At 34.0% G+C, this 17,407-nt stretch overlaps 1 pseudogene; it reads left to right on the top strand.

Moving 5' to 3' along the window:
- Positions 1-5,750: 5,750 nt before the first annotated feature.
- LOC128930092 (heterogeneous nuclear ribonucleoprotein A1-like) lies at positions 5,751-17,202 on the top strand (annotated as a pseudogene).
- The last annotated feature ends 205 nt before the right edge of the window (positions 17,203-17,407 follow it).

Raw genomic sequence — 17,407 nt, 5'->3', positions numbered from 1 at the left:
TGTGCTTTTGAGGTCGGATCCAAAACATCCTTGTTGAATCCAATTTTATGTAGCATTTTCCCTATATTTTCTTCTAGTAATTTAATAGTTTCAGGTCTTACATTTAAATCGTTAAACCACTGAGAGTTGATTTTTGTCTATAATGACAGATAGAGTCCTACTTTTATTCTTCTTCGGGTGCGTTCATTGTATTTTTAGTCAGAAATCAGTTAACTATGAATATATGCATGTATTTATGGGTTCTGTATCCTGTTAATCTATGTGTCTGTTTTTATGTCAGTACCATACTGTTTTAATTACATTTGGTATGTAGCATATTTTTAAATCAGGTAGTGTAATGTCTCAAGCTTTGTTCTTTTTAGTTAAGATTGCTTTGATTATCAAGGGTTTTTGTGTTTCTATATATGTTTTAAGATTATTTTTCTATTTCTTTGAAAAATGTCATTGGTATTTTGATAGGAATTACATTGATTCATTAGGTCACTTTGGATTCTATGGACATTTTAACTATTAAATGTATAGTTCATGAACAAGGAATATATTTTTATTTATTTTGTGTTTAAGTTTTTCTGTATGTGTGATCACGTTGTCTGAAAAGGGATAATTTGGCTCTTACCTTTCCAATGTGGATAACTTTCATTTCTTTGCTTGCCTGTTTTTCAGCACGGTGTTGAATGTAAGTACTGAAAGTGTGCATCCTTGTCTTGTTTCAGATGTTAGAATGAAAGCTTTCAACTTTTCACCATCAATATAATGTTAGTTGTGGTTTATCATATACGACCTTTATTGTGCTGTGATATATTCTTTCTGTACCTAATTTGTTGTGTTTTTATCATAAATGGGTATCAAATTTTATTGGATGTTTTTTCATTATCTCCTAAAATTATTATGTTTTGTATCTTTGATGCTGCTAATTTGATGCATCAGATGTATTAATTTCAACATATTGGACCATCCTTGCATCCCTTGGATGTATCCCACTTGATCATGGTGAATGAGCTTTCAAATCTGTTGTTTGATTCACTTTGCTGGTATTTTCTTGAGGATTTTTGCATCCATGCTTATCAGAGAGATTGGCCTGTACTTTTCTCTGTTTTGTGTTCTTGTATAGTTTTGGTATCAGACTAATACCAGCCTCATAGTATTTTCTTCTCTTCAATTTCTTTGAATAGTTTGAGTTGCCATTTGTTCTTTAAATGTATGGTAGAAGCCAGTGAAACCATCAGGTCTTGGGCTTTTCTTTGATGAGAGATTTCTCATTACTGCTTTTCTCTCATTGCATGTTATTGGTGTGTTAATTTTCTATCTCTTCATCATTCAGTTTTGATAAGTTGTATGTGTTCAGGAATTTATTTGTTTCTTCTATGGTTTCCAATTTTTTGTTGTAGTTTTCATAATTATAATCCTTTCTATTTCTGTGATATCTGTTGTAATGTTTCCACTTTCACCTCTGATTTTTGTCTTTTCTATATTAAATTATTCTAGATAAAAGTTTGTCTATTTAAAATTTTAAAAAACACTTATTTTTTCATTGATCTTTCATGTTTGTACTCTTATTTATTTCTGCTTAGATCTTTATTATTTATTTCCTTCTTATTTTTGGTTTACTTCGTTTTTATATTTTTATTTTGTTAAGGTGTATCTCATTTAGGCCACTTGTATCTCATTAAGGTGTATCTCATTTAGCAATAAACACCTACATGTAAATCTAAAACTTTGATTTTAGAACTGCTTTTGCTGTATACAACAGGTTTTGGAAAATTATGACTGTATTTTCATTTGTCTGAAGTTATTTATAAATTTCATATTTAATTATTTGAGTGACTCATTCATTATTCAGAAGCTTGTTGTTTAACTTCCATGTACTTGTCCAGTTTCCAAAGTTTCTCCTATTATTGATTTCCTGTTTTATAACATTATGGTCAGAAAAGTTACTTGGTATAATTTTGATTTCTAAAAATTTATTAAGACTTGTTCTGTGGCCTAACATATTGTTTATGCTGAAGAATGTTCCATGTGTTGCTGAGAAAATATGTGTATTCTTCGCTTTTGGATAGAATATTTTAAATGTTTGATTGGTCTATTTAGTCTAGAATGTAGTTTAACTCTGATCTTTCTTTGCAGATTTTCTGTTTGTATGATCTGTCTATTGCAGAAAGTGGGATTCTGAAATCTCCTGCTATTGTTGTATTGAAGATAATCTCTCCCTTTAGATCTATTAATATTTGTTTTAAATATATAGGTATTCCAGTGTTGGGTAAACATATATTTACAATTGGTGCATTTTCCCATTTATCATTATATAATTTCCTTCTGTCTTTCTGTTTATTTCTGTTTTACCATTTTTGACTTAAAGCCTATTTGATTTAAGTATAACTACTCTTGATCTTTATTGGTTTCTATTTGCATGCAATATTATTTTTGTTTCTTTTCATTTTCATCCTATACATGTCTTTTAAGTAAAGTAAGTTTCTTGTATACAGACTGTAGTTGGGTTCTGATTTTTTTTTTTAATCCATCCAAACACTCTGGATGGATTTGTATTGGAGCATTTAGGCCGTTTACATTTGAGGTTATTATTAATAGGTCAGGACTTAGTACTACCACTTTGTTATATGTTTTGTGGTGATTTTATAACCCTTTTATTCCTCTCTTTTTTTTCTATCTGCTTTGTGGTTATTTTCTTGGTAATATGTTTTAAATCCTTGCTTTTTATTTTTAGAGTATCATTATAGGTTTTTGCTTTGTGATTACCATGAGTCTTTAAAAAAGTTATTATTTTATCAGGTTATTTTGAACTGCAGATGAATTAGCTTTTATCACAAATAAAAGAAAGAAATGAATAAACAGTTAAAAAAAACTCCACACTTTAACCTCATTCCTTTCCCCCATATTCTGATTTTTTTATTTCTTATTTTGCATATTTTATATTCTTGCCTCATAAAAATTGTTGTAGTTATTATTTAGCTTTGTCTTGTAGTCTTCATGCTAAAAATATGAGTGCTTTATGCCCCACAATGTATTCAGATTATTACAATATTCTGAATTTGTCTGCATACTTGCTTTTATCAGTGAATTTTATACCTTCAGATGTTTTTTTATTACACATTTTCTTTCAGATTGAAGATCTCCCTTTAGTATTTCTTTTTAAAAAAGGAGTTCTGGTGTTGATAAATTCACTCAGCTTTTGTTTGCCTAGTAAATTATTTCTCTGTCCTTTATATCTGAAGAATAGATTTACTGAGTATGCTATCCTTCATTGAAAGGGTTTTTTTCCTTCAGCACTTTGAATATGTCACCCCCTGTCTCCATCCTGTAAGGTTTTCAGTGAGAAGTTGCTGCTGAGTGTACTGGAGTTCCTTTATATGTATTTTTTCTTTTTTTCTTGCTGCTTTTAGGATCTACTTTTTTTTTTCATTTGTCCTTTGAGAGTTTGATTATTATATATGTGAAGGGAGTCTATCTGCATTTAATCTGATTCGTGACCAATCACCTCTCTGCACCAGTATAAAACATAATCCAAAGAAGGTTAAACACTTTTTCACATTAGGTAATTCTTTCTATATGATTTTATTATACAGAAATGAAAACTGAATGTCTCTTTCGAACTTCGGGAGACTAATAGAAGAAAATTAATGAGGAGGAGCAAAGTTAGAATTTGATTTTGAAAATTTGTCAAAAATAAAAAAGCTTAAAACTCTTGATATCACAAAATAGGGCCATAGGTTATTGTAAAATAAGTCACTCATTTAGTCAAAGTGATAACAAAGATATCAAAATAGGCAGAACGCCTTTTTTTCTTTGAGAGAGGAGACTTAATTTCCCAAATGATAAGCCTTAATAAAGATAGCACAAGGTCGATGAAATCTTTCTTCAAATATCATAAACCATTTATAAAATTGTAATCTTGACTATAAGATATATTTTACATACACCTTTTTATAACCTTTATAACCGTTTGTTAAAAATGGGTTAGTGCCCCAGGAGACCTTGTTAATCTGACACAGACCCTATATGCTAGTCTCGCAGTCTTGCAGTGTGCCTTTGACATTAATGATTAATTCATAGAGAAGCTGAACTTAGTTTATCTCTCAGAATTAGCCGTTACAGTCTCTTCCACAACAGTCCTTGGGCCTTGAATTGAGTAGTTTTAATTTCTGGCTCTGTGTCTCATGAATGCAGTTTATTTTGATTGGCCTCTACTACTGGAAGATGAGGTTAACTGCTGTCACTTTTTCAGGTTTAGCCATCACTTTTTAAGATGAGGGAGCTGAGGTATAGAGATTAAATACCTTGCCTGAGGCTTCATAATTGGAAAGTAGTGAGCCTAGGATTTAAATCCAGGTCTTTCTGATGCTAAAATCCTTTCTTTAGCCATAATATGATACTGACTATCAAGGAAATAGCAAATGCTGAGACTTGGGGTTCATTTTAGAACCAGGTGTCAAAACCCTGTAACTCACTAACGTAAGGACTTTAAAAGCACATACAAAAAGTTACACAGATGCAATAACCTTAATTTAAAAAAAAAATGATCAAAGTTGTCTTCTAGGCAAACCAAAACTTAACAATAATGACATAAGAATTATTTTGATAAAACGTAAAATTTGTTAGACCTGTTACCAAAAGGCAAAAGAAAAGAACTTCTGTAATGTGAGGGTTATTGCCTATGGGGAGCACATTTAGATAACCTGCAAGTCAGAGCTACTGAAAACGGTGCTTGAATTAGACATAGGAGATGTTTTCTGAGTCACATGTGAAAACTTTTGTATTCATAGAACAATCTGAGCCCAGAATACTTTGTTGGAAGAAAACACTTCCTGTAGACCTTTAACATAAAAGATTTTTAGCATCAGGTCACAATAACCAGAACCGAAAGAAAGAAAGAAAGAGAGAGAGAGAGAGAGAGAGAGAGAGAGAGAGAGAGAGAGAGAGAGAGAGAGGAGAGAGAGAGAAAGAAAGAAAGAAAGAAAGAAAGAACGAAAGAAAGAAAAGAAAGAAAGAAGAAGAAAAACTTACAGTAGCTGAGAATGATATGCAATAAAAATTGAACTTTGGGTAACGTACATGATATTTTGTAATTTTATTAAGAGTAAAACAATACCTTAAAAACTTACATATAAGTTTACAAAACTTGTATATGTTACAAAAGCTTGTATATAAGTGTTTAAAAATAACAAAATCCAATCTCTAGAAAGACTATTATAAATACCTTTTCTTTAATTATAGTCAACTAGATCATAGAAAAGTTATTTTTTTTTAATCTTCTTATTTTGGCTCTCACAGACCATACATGACATACTTGGACATGATTTGTCCTGAACCGAGCATCCCTCTTTCTTAAACAACCATTTATTTTATTCTAGGGTAAAATTTTACCATACAAGATTCTTTCTCATATAAAATTATTTTGCTTTAAGCTTTCTTACCAAAAATGCCTCCGTATTTCTATAACTTTCTTTGCATCTTTCTTATTTCGTTGTTTCTTTTACCTTGTTTTATACATAACCTTTAAATAAGCTTTGAATTAGACAAAAAATATTCACCTTTTAGCAAGAACACATATATAGTTTTTTTTTAGAAAGAATGTTTTCCTACTATATATATTTTTAATTGGAAAATACCCATCAAAATCTATTATTTAATTTAACTTTAGGTTCTAAATTATAACAACTTTTTCTCCAAGTATTTATCCCATTACATTTTCTTAATTATTTTATTTTACTAGCTTATCTGCATTATTTATGAAAACTGCGATAGTCATCATTTAAAGTTATTTTCCTGCCAGCCATTTTATAGCCTGTGAATTTCAGGTGTTTACCTAAGAAACTTAAGAGTAAATATATGGTAATTTAACTAAATAATTCAAGATTTGGCTATTTTAATTAAGCCAATATTAATGTCATATTTATCAAAAATTATACAAGCAAGGATCATCTGTTTTGGGCTGAGTTTATAGTTTAATAAACCTTCCGTCAATTTTTGACACCTTATAGTATTTGGCAGGAATAAGTATAAACTCTCTTAATCAATTAATGCAAACTAAAATATGTGCTGACATTTCTGAACACATTTTAAAAATTACCAATAATTTTAAAGTTAGCTTATTAAAGATTTTGTTTAAGTTACATAAACTTGAAAAGCATTTGAGATTATTATTTATGAGTGTTCTTTAAACTAAATTTGGTACCTAGCGACCAAAAACATGTAACAAAATATGTGTACATACACATAAACACACACATACACACTCATGCAAATATCCTATAGTTTTATTTCAGAACCCTGGCCATAATACATTAATACAAACTCATTGGTTTGCAAAAACTATAACAAAATAAATGGTTGGATGCAAACAGTGGATTTTATCTCAGTAGAAAAAACAGTGGATTTTATCTCAGTAGAAAAGTAACAATAGACTTAGGCAGAAAACAGACTGATGGAGAACTTAGAAACTTGGTAGTCCCAGGTTGACCTTCAGGCTTTGAATTTTCCTTAATGCAATTTACCCATCAGTTTAAAATGTGTACAAGAACAGACCTGACATGTAACCAGCTGAAGTATTGAAAAACCTGGCATGCCCTTCTATTTACCCAACCACCTGCAAGTAGGGCACCATAAAACCAAATAGGGTGCCCGAGGGGGGTTCTTCTTCTTGTCTTTTACTATTCTTAGATGATTTGTTTCCCACATAGTTTTTCTTAAAAGGAGGAACTGAGATGTGGCCAAGGGTTTTCTGGGAGTGAGTCGAAGTGTGCTGATTGTGGGTGGGGCTCCACAGTGTGTCAACCTTGAGTCATTTCCGCCCTCTTCCTTGTCTCAGTTTCTCTTACCCTTCCTTGGTCTAGCACCTGCAGGAGGGCTTAAAGTGTGGAGTGATCAGCTTCCACATGCTCTTCCTGGAAGAGCCTTTTAAAACTAGTTTTGTTGGGAGTTCCCTGTAGGGCCACTGCACATTGTGAGGGATGGGGGGGGGTCAAACCCCCAGACATGCCCACTTGGCCCCTGGTCACTAGGGGTGCCTTCTAGCTGGGAGGAGCAAAATGCCCTTTTTCTTTGGAGCTGAGAAAACTCAGTCTTTCTTTTTTTATGAAAACGACAGTTCAGTTGCAAATGCTCAGACAAGCCAATCAAAATTAATTTCAGGAGGCAAGGAAATGTAGAATAATCTTTAGAATGCACCTCTTAATTAGAATTAGAATCCTAACTTAGAATCAGGATCCTAAACAAGAACTCTCTAGGAGGAAAGAAACAGCTAAGACACTTCGTGAAAACTGTCCTTAGCCACCTTTAACTTTGTAGTTCTCATTCACCATTACACGCCACGCTCAAACCTTCCCATGGTACAGGGTAACCTCTGGTGCCCCCAGAAGCCAAGGAGGTCAAGTAAAACTACAGGAGAGAACAGCTTGAGACCTAAAAAGAATCAGCCCATTCTCTTGAAACTCCAAGAAGAAAACAATGCCCTCAAAGGGGTGAGTGACAGTTTTGTTTTGAGGTGTTTAAGGGGTTCAAGTGATTAGAATCCTTCTCTAGATTTTCTTGGTACCAAAAATGGAGAAGGGAGGAGGAAGAATAAGGAGAAAGAAAAGTAAATAAAAGAACAATTGCTTTTTTAGGACAGGAAGCAAAAACAACCCAACTGCATGGTTTTGTTTTGTTTTGCTTTTACTCTTTTGCAGCTGTGAGGAATTTTAGCCAATTCAGAGAGGCCTTATTAACCATAATTTGGAATTCTGATTCAGATTTGACCAAGTCAGGTAGAATTGGTCAAATTTGATGAGGGAAAGACTGGAACCAACAACAGAAATGCCCTAACAATATGATTACTGACTACACTAATGTTAAGGAGAAATTAAGACCATTCTAGAAGCAGAAAAAAAATTCAAACTTGTCTTTCCTGTTGGAAGCTAGCTCAAACTCCAGAAAGGAGTTACTGCCTTACATAGTTATGGAAGCAGGAAAACTTGCCTTCCTTATTGGAAGAAAGTAAAACTCCAGAAAAGAAGTTGTACAGCAAAATAAACCTTAGATCTCAACCAAATTTGGGGAGATCAGGGATTCTCTGGAGGGAGGGGAGCTCCCACACCTCAGCAAATTGTCCTGTTGGTTTAAGCCATAAAGATAGCTCAAACTGGTACCAAGCACCAATAGATTTGCAGAAGGTCAGAGCCACCTCAGCCTCTACTCAGAATCCCTGCATTGGTTGCCCAATTGTGAACCTCAAATATCTGAGACACGTCTCAGTCACTTTAGAACATTTATTTTGCCAAGGTAAAGGATGAACCTGTGACACAGCCTCAGGCGGTCCTGACCACAGAAGCCCAAAGTGGCCAGGGTGCAGCTTGCTTTTATACATTTTAGGGAGACATGAGACATCAATTAATATGCGTAAGGTGTAGATCGGTTCAGTCCAGTAAGGCAGGACAACTTGAGTAGGGGTTCCAGGTCATAAGTAGATAAGAGACAAAGATTGCATTATTTTGAGTCCCTGATCAGTCTTCCACTGAGCACTGGCTCAGTGAATCTGCATTTTTCAAAAACTGTGAGGCAAAGGAAGCAATCAAATATGCTTCCATAAGGAACTTCCTTGTAGGCGAATTGTGAAGGAGGTATGGAGCTTTTCAACTTTGTAGCCATCTTATTTAGAAATAAAATGAGAGGCAGGGGCTGAGCACAGTAGCTCACACCTATAATTGGAGCATTTTGGGATGCTGAGGTGTACAGATTACGAGGTCAAGAGATCGAGACCATCCTGATCAACATGGTGAAACCCTGTCTTTAGTAAAAATACAACAAATAGCTGGGAATGGTGACACGTGCCTATAGCCCCAGCTACTTGGGAGGCTGAGGGCCTGGAGGTGGAGGTTTCAGTGAGCCGAGATTGTGCCATGCCCCGCTGCCTGGCAACAGAGCGAGACTCTGTCTCAATAAATGAGTGAATGAATGAATGAATGGAGGCAGGTTTGCCTGACATAGTTCCCAACTTGACTATTCCCTTGGCTTGTGATTTGGGGTCCTGAGATTTATTTTCCTTTCATAGTATATACATTTACTTATACTTTGTTCTTCAAATCTTTTATGAATTCTCATGTTTTAAAATATTTCCTAATACAATATTTACCAGATGCAAAATTTTAGATGAAATGCTCACTTTTCATAATGAACTATTATTTGGAAGATGGTGGTAATTTACATTGATCAATTTGACACAATGTTAAAAACAAAACATGGTTTGCTGTCAATTAAAGTCTTGAAAAATTTGATCTCAATGAGAGTTTATTATTATCCAATGAAAATAATTTGCTTATCCTAGCCCAAATGCTACACTAAATTTCAAATGTATTCTGATAATTTCCTTTAATATAAGTTACATAAAGTTAGTTTCAGTTATTTGTAAGTTTTTTTTTACCCTGAAGCAGATCTTAAATTTGTAGACTGTGAATAGGATATATGTAATAACCCCTCAGCCATTTTTAGCTATGGATAATATAAATTAAACCAATAATTTTGTATTGAATATATTAACTGACAATTTTTTTCTCAACGATTACATTTTCAAATATGATATAACATTTTCTCTAAAAGTTTATGTTTATTTTTGGGTGGTTTGTTGCTGTGATCTCCAACATTTACACTTCCTAGGCATAGTTCTTTTCCTAGGTACTTCTAACTCACTTTCTTTTTTGGAAACTCTGCCAAAACATTTCTTTCTAAAACTCTTCACATCCTCCTTCACCTTTTGCTGATTGCTGACCTTCTCTCCTTTCTTACAGAGAAAATAAACGCTTCCTAGCACTGTAACTTCCTTCCACTAACCTATAACTGCAGAGAGCTTCCTAAATGGAAAAACTCCTCATGTTAGGGTCTTTCAAGTATGCGGCATTGTGTTTATAGAAAGATTTTTGCATGTGCTATAGATTGTGCCTTAGATGGGATTATGCAGTACTTTTGCCAACTATCTTCTTCCTTTCTTAATTGTATTAAAAGACTACATCATTAAACATTAAGAATTTTGTCTCCTTTGAAGCTATATATCAACATAATATTGACCATGCAAATTATTGGAGAAGAATAATATTTTTTTCTTCTCATATAAGGATGTAGATATTTAGGTAGAGGAGGTTGTTCTCATCATAACTCCTAATAATACAAGTCAAAATATAATATTTGTAATATTTTCTCAAAAATTATATATACATGTATATATGTATTGTGCATGTGTGTATTTGTGCATGTATATAGCAATATATGTAACAGTTTTGCAAAACTTGAATTACATAAAATGTTATATGAATTTTTAATAGTTGTATGTTTAAGAACTCTTGACAATACAAAAAATGTGTTATAATCCCTCATAGAACCAAACAGAAAGTCTAAATAAAATAGACTGATGGCAGCTTTAAAAAACTAAACTTTGTTTTTAAATTAAAAAGTTCAATTACAGATTTCTTATACATTTTCATTTAAACATCAATTAACATAAAACAAATTTGTTTTATATTCCCCAGGGACTCAAAGTTAAATTGGATTTTACTATCCCAATAAGTATTTTTAAATGAAATTGGTAAAAGTAAAATTGATAAAGTTTTTTATGTGCAGAAATTGATTTATATATTAAGCAAAAGATCAAAATTAAGTGGGTCATAGAAAAGTGTTTTTATGCAAAGGGATAGAATATTCTGACAGATGTTAAAATTATGCTAATAGTACAATTATGTTTTCAGTTACCTTGAAATACTTTACGTTTCTATGAAGTTTAATAATTTTACCAGTGTCACACTTTTTGCCTGTGGTTGCTGCTGAGGAAGCATCGTTAAAGCCTCTCTTCTCCCTGCCATGGTGTCTAAGTCAGTCTCCTAAAGAGACTGAACTGAGGAAGCTCTTCATTGGAAGGAATGAGCTTTGAAATGATCGACGAGAGCCGCATGAGCCATTTTGAGCAATGGGGAACACTCGTACACTGTGTAATAATGAGAGAGCCAAATGTCAAGCAGGCCAGGGGCTTTGGGTTTGTGAAACGTGCCACTGTGGAGGAGATGGATGCAGCCATGAATGCAGAGCCACACAAGGTAGATGGAAGAGTTGTGAAACCAGAGAGCTGTCTCAAGATTCTCAGAGGCTAGGTGCCCATTTAACTGGGAAAAAGATATTTGTTAGTGGCATTAAAGAAGACACCGAAGAACATCACAAAAGATATTATTTTGAAGTAGTTGAAATCACGACTGAACAAGGCAGTGGCACAAAAAGGGGATTTGCCTTTGTAACCTTTGATGACCGTGACTCTGTGGATAAAATTGTCATTCAGAAATACCATGCTGTGAACTGCCACCACTATGATGTTAAGAAAGCCTGTCAAAGAAATTGTCGGCTGGTGCTTCGTCCAGCCAAGAGCTTGAGGTGGTTTTGAAAACTTTGGTGGTGGTCATGGAGGTGGTTTTGGTGGGAATGACAACTTTGGTCATGGAGGAAACTTCAATGTTTGTGGTAATTTTGGTGGCAACTGTGGTGGTGGTGGATATGGTGGCGGTGGGAATGGCTACAATGGATTTGGTAATGATGAAAGCAATTTTGGAGGTCGTGGAAGCTACAGTGATTTGCCAATTACAATAATCAGTCTTCAAATTTTGGACCCACGAAGGGAGGAAACTTTAGAGGCAGAAGCTTCGGCCCCTATGGTGGTGGAGACCAATAGTTTGTCAAACCATGAACTCAATATTTTGCCAAACCACAAAACCAAGGTGGCTCTGGTGGTCCCAGTAGTGACAGTAGCTATGGCAGTGGCAGAAGATTTTAATTAGGAAACAAAGCTTAGCAGGAGGGGACAGGCAGAGAAGTGAAGGGGCAGCTACAGGTTACAGCAGGTTTGTGAACTCAGCCAAGCATCGTGGTGGAAGGCCAAAGAAGACAGTGTGAGACAAATACTCATGTCTACGGGCAAACAACTCATGGACTGTATTTGTGACTACTTGGATAACAGATTGTTTTAGTTTCTTTTCTGTGGAAAGTACAAAACATTCCAACAAAGGGTTTTAATGTAGATGTTTTTTGTACCCATACTATTGATTGCTATATATCATAGCCTGATTTTGATGCTGAATAAATGTCTTAAAAAAAATATGCCATGTAAAGTTAGTCTACTCTGAAGCCATCCTGGTAAATTTCCTTAAGAGTGTAAAGTTAGAATTCTTTCAGGTGATGCCATGTTTTATTTGGAATTTATATACAACTTGCTTGGGTGGAGAAGCCATTGTCTTCAGAAACCATGCTGTAGTTGAACTGATAGTTACTGTTGTGACCAGAAGTTCACCATTAAAATGAATTACCAAGCAGAATCATGAATTTATTGGGTATAAAAATGGTTGTCAGGGCCTATGAAATATATCTAAATTGAATGATTGTACCAGATGAAATTATCAGTGGGAATAAAGCTTGTGTATCATCCATTATCATGTATAATCAATAAATGATTAAATTCTCTTGAAATAAATAAATAAATAAAGTTACCAGTATGACAGATGTAACTTCTAGTGTGTCACCTATAATATATTATTAGTGTTGAGAACTTCTATTTTGTGAAAGTCAAAGGTGGTATTTAATTATCTATTGACTGATTGATTGATTGAAACAGGGTCTCACTCCGTTGCCTAGGCTGGAGTGCAGTGGCACCATCACAATCCACTGCAGCCTCTACTTCCTGGGGAGTAGGTGATCCTCCTGCTTCAGCCTCTCAAGTAGCTGAAATGCTAAGTATGTGCCTCCATGCCTGACTAATTTTTTTTTTTTGGAAGAGGCACAGGTTTCTCCATATTTCCCATGCTGTTCTTAAACTCCTGAGCTGAAACAATCTACCTGCCTCAGCCTCCCAAATTGATGGGATTACAGGCATCAGCCACTGCATTTACCCAAAAGGTGACACATGATTTAGATACACTTCATGCTTTATGAAAACCGCACAGCTCACAGAGGCATTAGAAAGTTGTTTTAACGAGCTTTGCTGTAATGATCCTCATACCTCAATATATCCTTAAAAATTCATTATTTTCTGCCTATTATGTAAGACTTGAAGTTTATTTGTACATACATTGACAGTCGACAGAGGCAAAAACTGTAAATGAAGAATGAAATATTGTTTGCGTGTTATAATCACTACTGTTAATTATATATATAAACACTTATGCATGCATACATGTACCTACACAAAATATATTAACTTATGCACTTATAAAAATTGAGGTGATTCAAATAATAACATAGTTACACTTCACAAAATGAGTAGGTTTATTATAATTCTGTTAAATAATTATTTTGTTTGAATAAAGTTTTAGCTTTATGATGGGGCATTTGGAATAATTTCTTTTTTAATCTCAAAAGCTAAAGCATAAACAAAATATAGGCGTTGGTATTTCTGCACATATATATACATAAATTTATAGGTCTGCCACTTGTTAGTTATCCTAGTAAATTCTTGAGACTTTCTGGCTTCAGGGGTGTGTGTGTGTGTGTGTGTGTGTGGGTGTGTGTGTGTGTTTTTAATACTCGTAATGGGGACTTGGAGATTCTGTTGAAAGAATGCTTAAAAAGTGTCTACCATAGAATCTGTTTCATAGTAGACCCTTAATATATGTAACTTTTATTATTCTGATCATACTAACGTGATTTAGGGCTTTTCACAGTGGTTCATTAGATAATGACTAATCGAATATATTATAATGACAAGAAATTATTTTTCAGTGCCAAATGACTTATAGTGACAGAAAAAAATTTCGGGCTTTAATTAGTATCTTTATTCTTAATAGAGTAGATAGAATGCATAGTGGAATTCTAACCCACAATTTTTTGGTTATCATTTGTGACCTACCAAAAAAAATTGGAAACATAAGCTATATAGTTCAACTCAATTAAACTCTCTAGATCCTGGAGAGAGTACTGATACTTTATTACCATGGAAAACTCCGAGAAGATCAATAAAGCGTAGTGGATATTGAGCATCACCGGATGTCTTCAGAAATGAAAAAGAAGCACTACTGGTTGGGTTGCATCCCAGTGAGGGATAATTCATTGTGCTTCACATTTATTTCTGAAATTCTAGAGTGAAGACCTTTGCAGAACTAAAATCTACATTTTGTTTTTCCATTTTTTGCAAGGCCATTTATAACACAGTTTCTTTTTGTTTTTAATGTTGTAAGTACTACTTATAAGAACCTATAGGCCAGGTGTTGTGGCTCATGCCTGTAATTTCCGCATTTTGGGATGCCAAAGTCAGTGGATCATTTGAGGCTAGTTGTTAAAGACCAGCCTGGCCAACATGTGAAACCCCTACTAAAACTACAAAGTTAGCTGGGAGAGGTGGAGTAATCCCAGATACTTGGGAGGTTGAGGCAGGATAATGGAACTGGGGAGGTGGAGGCTGCAGTGAGCTGACATCATGGCACTGCACCCCAGCCTGGATGATAGAGATAAACCCTGTCTCAAAAAAACCTATTACTATAAAGAAACCTATAACTTAAAAAAAAAATAACCTATAACTTTAAAGAAACCTATAACTTATAACTTACATTTATTTGCCTCAATTGGGAAAGCAAATACTCTTGAGGAAAAGGCAAGCCAGATGCCTGAGCACAACTTTCTTGGTTTTGCATTTATTCAATTTCAGCTTATAAACAGCCTCTCAATGATATTTTTTGATCTTTTGGTGAAGATGCCTTTCTCAGTATTCATATTTATAAAAGAGATAATAACCTGGGCCTAGTAAAATCCAAAACAATAAGAGAGACATCTCAGAGTGAAGATTCTATTAAGCATTCCTCGTTCAAATTACAGTTTGGTTTCTCTATCTTTGTTGGATCTAACTGATAAAACAAGAAAGCAGAAAGTTATGAATCCAAAAATCACACTAAGAATTTTGTTTCTATAGGGTCTGTGACTCAATATAATTCTCGTTTGTCTTCAAGAAACAGGAGAGAAAGCACAATAAGATTATACGGAGTAACAGATCTTACAGAAACAAACAAAAAAAAATGGTCCACAAAATTACATGCTACTAAGAAATTAAGACTGATGAAAACTGAGAAATGTCCATTAGATTTTGTGACATTAATATTTATTAGTACACTCAGGAGGGTCATTTTATTAGAATCTTCAGAGATGTTGAGTTGGTGAAAATGGAAAGTGATTGGGAAGTAGAGTAATAGAAACACTAATTTAGATGTCTGTTAAGCAGTCCAAGGCAAATTATTTTTTTCATACAGTAAGTTGCGCTTTTACCCTGTTAAATTGTTTTCTTTGCTGTGCATAAGCTTTCTAGTTTGCTATGATTTTAGTTCTCTAATTTTGCTTTTATTGCTTATTCATTCAGTAGCATACCCAAAGAAATCATTGCGAAGCCCAATACCATGAAGCTTTCCTATGTTTTCTTCTAGATTTATTGTGCCAGAACTTATGTCTTGCATTTAAATCTGTAATACATTTTGAATTGATTTCTGTGTATGGTGTAAGATAAGCACCCAGTTTTATTTTTTTGCATGTGGATACTCAGTTTTCCCAACACTTAAGAGGAAATAAAGAAAACAATTCCATTTATAGTGGCATTAAAAATAATTAAAATACTTAGGAATAACTTTAATCAGCGAGGTAAAACACTGGGACACTGAGACTATAAAACACTCATAAAAAAGGAGACAATAATAAATGGAAAGAAAATGGAACTGATGTTCATGGACTGGAAGAATTAATATTATTAAAATGTCTATACTACCCAAAGAAAGCTAGAGATTCAATGCAATCCAAATCTCAATGGAATTTTTTTTACAGAAATAGAAAAAAACAGTTCTAAAATTTATATAGAACCACAAAAGACCCAGTATAGCAAAGCCATTTTGAGGGGGGGGGGTGGGGAAAGCTGGAAGCATCACATTGCCTAACTACAAACTATATTACAAAGGTATAGGAATCAAAAGAGCGCAGTACTGATGTAAAAATAGACACATAGACCAATGAGACAGAACAGAGAGTCTTGAAATAAACCCTTACACAGATGGCTAACTGCTCTTTGACAAAAGTGCTAAAAATGCGCAGTGGAGAAAGGACAGCCTCTTTATACAGGCTTCTGAAACCAAGTTTATTGAGAGAAACTCAAAGAACAGTGGCAGGTGGGCAGTTTTCTACTCGTTTGGTAAATTCTCAGGAAGAGTTACAAACGTGGTAGTGGCACATACCAGATTTCTGGAAAAAGATTGCTGTCCTTGAATTGTGGGATTTTTAAGTTGTATGTCTAGAGAAACTTCAGACTCACCCCTTTTTACAAAAATAAAAATAAAAAAGCTTTCTGAAAAGCCTACAGTTTGAGCACTCCAGAGGCTATCTCGATTTGCCATCTTAGCTTGCACTGAGTGTTGACATTAGTCTGAGACTCTCATCATAGCTCTTTTAAAGGTTGCAATATGGGCCGGGCGCGGGGGCTCATGCCTGTAATCCCGGCACTTTGGGAGGCCAAGGCGGGTGGATCACGAGGTCAAGAGATCAAGACCATCCTGGTCAACATGGTGAAACCCCGTCTCTACTAAACATACAAAAAATTAGCTGGGCATGGTGGTGCGTGTCGTAATCCCAGCTACTCAGGAGGCTGAGGCAGGAGAATTGCCTGAACCCAAGAGGCAGAGGTTGCGGTGAGCTGAGATCGCGCCATTGCACTCCAGCCTTGGCAACAAGAGCGAAACTCTGTCTCAAAAAAAAAAAAAGAAAGAAAGAAATATATTTTAACAGTCAGGAACAATTACAATGAGCAGCAGTGGAATGATAACATTAAGGCTCAATTTAGAAAAGAATTTTGAAGATGTATAACAATTTTGAAACAAAATATAGTAGAAAAAATATTTATACATATATAACTTAGGTTTAAAAAATGAGAAAAGACAAATAAGTGATAATGGTAACAGAATTTGAATAGTATAATATTTACATACAAAATTATAGATACATGTATTTGGCTAACAACAACAAAAAAAGCAAAAGAAAATTTTCTGTTTTTGTTGGAACCTTTCATGACAAGAGCCATTAATCTTTGAGTTTATAAAATAGAAACTTTCAGCAACATTTTAAAACTTGAATTCATAACTGTAGAATAAATAAAACACATAGAGAAATGTAATGAACAAATTAGGCTAATATTGCATCACTTTTAATGATCTTTTTACCATTATTTCTTCTGTTACTTATATAACCCACAAGTATGTTTTTATCTCAATTATTGTTTGAAACAATAAAATATTTAAATTAAAAACATTGTACCAGCAAGAAAAAATAAAGTATATTATTCTTGATAGTATATTATTCTTGATTATGCACAATAGCATAATATTTATAATAATGTTTCTATAGCTTATTCAGAATGCTCTGTTTTAAAATT

The sequence above is a fragment of the Callithrix jacchus genome, chromosome 18, assembly GCF_049354715.1.
Source record: "Callithrix jacchus isolate 240 chromosome 18, calJac240_pri, whole genome shotgun sequence".
Taxonomy (NCBI): Eukaryota; Metazoa; Chordata; class Mammalia; order Primates; family Cebidae; genus Callithrix; species Callithrix jacchus.
This window is presented reverse-complemented; position numbering and strand designations above follow the sequence as displayed.